This window comes from Athene noctua, chromosome 1 (genome assembly GCF_965140245.1).
Source record: "Athene noctua chromosome 1, bAthNoc1.hap1.1, whole genome shotgun sequence".
NCBI classification, from domain to species: domain Eukaryota; kingdom Metazoa; phylum Chordata; class Aves; order Strigiformes; family Strigidae; genus Athene; species Athene noctua.
Genome location: NC_134037.1, coordinates 110,404,167 through 110,410,166, shown reverse-complemented (window position 1 = coordinate 110,410,166; position 6,000 = coordinate 110,404,167).

The following is a 6,000-nucleotide window of genomic DNA, read 5'->3' as shown; positions in this document are numbered from 1 at the left end:
CTTCAACACTGAGCAGTAAGTGGAGAGGAGAGTTCAACAACTCCTCATTACTACTCATAGTGGACAACACTGAAGTCTGTGGCTGGGACTGCCAGGGCTGTGTCCCACCCTTTGTTACATAGTGCTGCAAGGAGTTTGAGGTGTGTGCTTTATACCCCTTTGTGTTTGCCAGAACTCCAGAGAGAAAATTTTACTGTCAGACATTCACAGAGAGACAATCTAAAGCGAAATCAGAAAGCATTTAGTTGGAAAATGAATTTGCATTTATAATTCAAGAGTCCACCTCAGAAACACACCTGAAATTTTTGTTTCTCTAACAGGCTCAAGGCCTGGATTTTCAAATAAAATGATGCACGGCTGACTGCTGGCTTCAGGATCCAACCCAAAGGTCACCGACTTTGACAGAATGATTCAACAACTTCAGCGTACCTTGGAGAACATCTTTTAGGACAAAGCAGCAGCACTCTAGCCCGGCCTGGAGTCAATGGCCACATCATGGACACTGAGCCTTTATCCCTACTGTTAAAGACAATGGGAGACACCAATGGCCTAAGTCTGTCCTTAAGGCCAAGTGGTGTGTGCCCATACCACAAAACTTGCTTTTTCCCAAAAAGAAGGCAGCCTGATCCAGACTGGCAGGGGATTGGCATCTGCAAACTACCATCTGGTAAATAATAGTTGCCACTTTGCTAACCAGCAAACCCAAACCTTTTGGGTTCGTTTCAGACCTCAAGAAAAGCCCGCATGCCTGAACATTTCCCTGTTTCCTTTCATCTGCATCTATATCGATAGGTCTAACACAAGATGTTACATCTCCCTGCCAGCCTGTCCTTGCTCTTCATTTTCACCGTTCCTGTGCAGTACTTCCCTAATGCTTACCCTCACACCTGCATTTGTGCAAAGTCATTCGTTAAAGCTTGTGTCAAAAATAGGTAAAAAGTAAATATTTGCAAAGACCAGCTCCATTGACTCTACTTGGGGTTGTGTTCCTCATGGACAGTGAGTCAGATGTCACCAAAGCACAGGAAAGTTGACTTGTGTTACTGTCATCATCTGCAGTAGGTATTACAGCCTGAACTGTGGTGCCCAAAGAAGAATTATAGCTAATGCAACACCCAGAAAGCCTCATCAGCACCAAACCAAACACCGGGCTTCAGCCTGAGCTCGGATTTGACTCACACATGGATCTGTTTACCCTTGATTGAGTAAACCACTGACAAACACCTCCAAGCAGCCCCATGGCCCAGAGAGCAGAGCAGAGCAGAACAGGGTTTGGCCACAGGGTGTCCTGCCCAAAAGTCACACCAGCACCTTTGATTTCACAGAAAGTTAACACCAGGTCTAAACTCCACCCTTGCACATAACCAGACATTTCCCATTGATTTCTCTATCTCTTCCTCCAGTGACCAAGAGGAGGCATTGCCAGATGACTGAGTTGTGGCAATCTGAGAGGGCCTTTCATAATGGCAACAGCAGGGTAGTTTAGCAAACCTGTGGACATCCTAATCTGAAAGATAGATCAATGGGCTGGTATTCAGTGAAAGTGGTTTATAATCTCCCTGTTGTTTTTCTGAGGAATTATCTTTCCTCTTTTTCAAAGATGGTGTTTTTTTCTAGGTTCCTGCTACTTTCATGTAGTGTTTCTACAAATGTGTTTCTAAATGATTTTACTAGCAAGAATATATTTTAAAAAAGTGTTCTCAGCAAACCTTTCAGTAATGGAAAATAGATTGAGTGTTGTGTAGACTGAGTCACTGAAAATAGACTGAGTTTCTATCATTTGGGTGAAAACACACAGAATTTCCATATCAACTGACCAGTGTGGTGTGCAGTCTGTAACTAACACGATGCAGAAAGCTTTGCTAGGAACAGTCCTTATTAAAGGCAGCATTCATACCAGAACAAATCATCCCCTTCCACTTGGTTCTTTTTCTGGTAAAAGGGAAGAAAGAATATGTGACAGATGCTGATAACTTTTCTCAGAATGCTTCTGCAAGACACTGAGATATGGCAAGGCAATGCACAGATCAAAAAGTTATCCCTGTCAAAAGAAGCTGTAGGAAAGTCCACTACTATCATTTGTCAATAAGCAGCCCACAGCTGTCGCTTCCTAACTCTGGATCAAATTCTTAAGGCATAGGCCAACTACTAAGGATTTTAATGACTTACTATTTTTAGTAGTACAAAACATTTTAAGGTCACACTCATTTTAGTCAGAAAATAGAAACACATCAAGTACCTTAATGCATTCAGACCAGCTAATCAACACATCAGCACAGCCAGGATTTTGAATCTCAAATACCTTACTTTGAGCTGCTCACGGACTGAAAAATTCATAAATCAGAAATGACTAATGGCCGTATTCAGCATATAATTTCAGACATCAAATGCATTTGAGAAGCCCTCAATCTGTCCATAGGAAGACCAGAAATTATAAGAAGACCTGACTTTGGCTGTCCTTCTCTGGGAAATGATTTACTCATGGGAAACCCCAGTTGTTTGGCTCCCAAGATGCTGGCCCAGAGGAGCTGGACAAGCCGGGATCCAGCTCAGGGCATGCTATTGACAGTAATAGCAGCTGCCCTACAGAAACCCTCAGGAAAATGTTTGCAGAAAGGTGTTTTTTTTTTTTTTTTTTGTTTGTTTGTTTGTTTTTTTTTTAAATAAAAATCTCTATCACTGTGTCTCCTGTGTTGGCTCAATCCATCAGAACAAGATACACCTGATCCTGCAGTGGCTGGCTGATCTCTCCACTGAACCACATGTGTGGCAATAACAAAGCACGTGAGGTTTTAAAATTAAATTTGCTATGGGATTGAAATCGGGCAGATCTGCAGCAGTTGCTGTAAAGCCATATACGCCCAATTAACAGCCAGCCATCGCGCAGTCGCAGCACAGGCACCTCAAGGTGACTCCAAACCCTCAGGCCCATTCCCTGACCACAGAAGAGCTCCCGTTTGGGTGTCCCCCAAGTCCTTCCCTAGACCCGGCTGGGGGCCAGATTCAGGGCAGGAGCCATTCCAAGGCACCCAGGCTCAGGGGATCAGCTAGAGGATTTCACCTTTGGGATGACAGCACAGCTCCGAGGGACACTAGCCATGTGCAGGCTGAACAACACTGCTCCAAACACTCCTGCTCATCTTCCCGCTTCCCCAGGAGATCCGTGGGCAGCAGAGAGAGGAGTCAGAGTTCTCAGCTCCCTATAACTTGGGGGAGATCACTTTCTTCCGAAGTGTAGTCCGTGTAGCCTGTGCCTGGGGCAAGGTGCAGCTGGCAGGTGGCCACCACCCATGAGGAGAGGCCCCAGCCTAGCCCAGCCCCTCAGCCACCATGGTGGCACCCCAGGGAAAACATGCTTAAGGAATGGAGAAATGCCATAAAGACAGAGGGAGGGAAAACGTGAGAGAAACGGTCCTTCAAAAAACAGTCAGGGAAGGCAGTTCAGCACCTGGGAATCCTCCTCATAACTTCACCTTCCGCTCAGGGCAGGGCTCCCTCCCAACAGCCCCAGCAAACTGCCACACACCATATCCCTTTCTAGTGCACGAAAGCAGCTTTTTGTTTGCCCACCTGTGTCTGTCTCGCGTGTGAGAGACCACACATGAGCTACAGCACAGGTGACTGCACACATTTAAATCCTATAGATACATGGAGCAAAGATGTGTCCCAGGAAACCCACCTCTTCGCATGAAGGACGCTGTGTGTGCAAGAACATGGGAGAGCCAAAAACATGTGAGCACGCAAGGACCACAGCACAGTCATCAGTGCTGTATCTGAACACCTTATTCCGTGTCAAAAGCACATGCCAGATCTGCTCACTCTTTCCCCTCCTGCACAGATCTAATAAAAATGAAAAAAAGCTGCCACTTACAGCCGGTGGTGGATCAGCCCCAGCCAGCCATGCGGTTCCATGCCAGATATAGACTTTACTGTCAGATACTCTCTAATCAACTGAGCTGTTTTGCAGGGTGGTTTTTTGGGGTTTTTTAGTTAACTTTTTGTGGTTGTTTTGTTCATGGCTTTGCTGTGCTGGCAAAGTTCTGCTAGGCTCCTGGGCATATCACTCACACCACAGTCCGTGCATGCCACAGAGGTATTCACTGGCGTTGAATGTAATTGCTACCATTTATCACTTTAATAGTCTAATGAAGGTGAGATGTAATTAGAAAGGTGTCAACTGGAATATGGAGTTTGTTTTACAATTATCTATACAGCGGGTAACTGCTGGCACAGAACAGCGCCTTTTAAAAAGCTGGTAATATGTGGCATAAATGTTCATCACTGAGTGACTTAAAGTGACCCAAAGCCACGTTCTGTAATTGCTGCCTTTCTTTATAAGTGCTTGAAAGCAAACACAAAAAGATTGAGCCCCTCCCAAGGTGGCTTTTCCAACCAATGAAGATGGTTTATGTCCATGCAACTGAGCCCATTTAACTGTCACCTCAACTCCATTCCCACTTGCAGAGTGATCAGCAGTGATTTTGCTTGAGTGATTTTTGTCTGTGTAAGCAAACTCAAATGAATGCAACAATAATAAGAACTCCCAGCAGAGCCATTGCTATTGGAAAAAAAAAAAAAAAAAAGTCTCCAGAAGCATGCACATAGCCTTCTAATTACACCCACCAAAAAAAAAAAAAAAAAAAAAGAAACTTAAAAAAAATCACTGAGAATTAAAAGCAGTCCAGGAAGTTGCATTTCTTTCTGTTTTACTCAAAATAAATGTTTATAGTGTAAAGTGAGTTTTATGCAGTTGGCAGGATGGCTGACCCTTATTTAAGGCAGAATGTCTAAAGGCACAAATAATGCTTCTCCTGGCTAACGATCTCCTGCTGCTAAATAAATATCAGGGTTTGTTGCTTGATGGATATTGTGCAGTAAAGTAATGATGGCTGATGGTGCTTTTAGCAGATAGCTTAAAGCTGAGTGGGAGACCAGAGATTCAGACAGTCAGAAGTCTCCTGAGCCCACCAACCACAGAACAAAGTATGACTCTCCTTAAAGAGCTAATTTTGTTTCTGAATAAAAGTGTAGTTTTAATTTGTATATTCTCTTGAGGGCTGGTAAAATTACTGGAAGAGCAATTATTTCAGAGAAACAAGCCCTTCCCTCTACAGAATGTAAGCATGGACTTTGGTACTTGGCTAGTATCATGAGTGTACTCTAGCCCTAGTAGCTTTCTCCAGAATTTGTAGCTGTAAGATTGATGACCTGTTGTAGTGACTCTTTCTGACATTATCTAAAATGGATTTTAATTTAGTGCATACAACTGACTAGAAGTAATGTTTTAAGATTTTAGCTCAAAAAGTCAGAAACAGTGAAGATGTAGCCTGCAGCTGTAAGAACTTAGACTTTGCCTAGCCCTGCTCTGAGATGAAGGCAGAAGGACTCATACCTGCCTCTGAGACACTTCCATTCAGTTCATCATGACAGGGTTCGCCTGCGTCTTACAAACCCATAACTGGCTCTGCATAGAGCCTTCCCACTGCAGATGAGGCAGTGGGTTAGATGAGGGTAGATTCCTAAAGCACTTGCACATGATGCCACAAGTGTTGCTAGCTATTTATCAGATGATACTCCTGTCACTAGTCCACCATTTAACATTTTCACCGGGCAGTAGGAAGCACTTAAGTCTTCCTTAAGCATCACCCTAATAGCTATGAATTGAGCCCTTTTCTGCATTATGTGACCAGCTCTAGTGCAGGTAGTATAGTATTTTGAAGACTGTGGTCACACTCTTAACCAAGTATCAGTCTGCCTTCTGGTACACACTCCCAGCCTGGTCTTCATTTCCTAGCCTAAGTGACATGCACATCATTTCCAGGTGGCACTTACTGTCATGGTGACATAAAAATTGAGTTTATGAAGTTCCTTAAAATTAAGGTTGAGACCTGATTACAGCTTCCCTGTACTTTGTGTAGCCATCTGAAGCTACACAAAGAGGACATGAAAAATGACCCTTTCAGAGAGGCACCATTTTGTACTCACCTTGCAGGGTTTTAG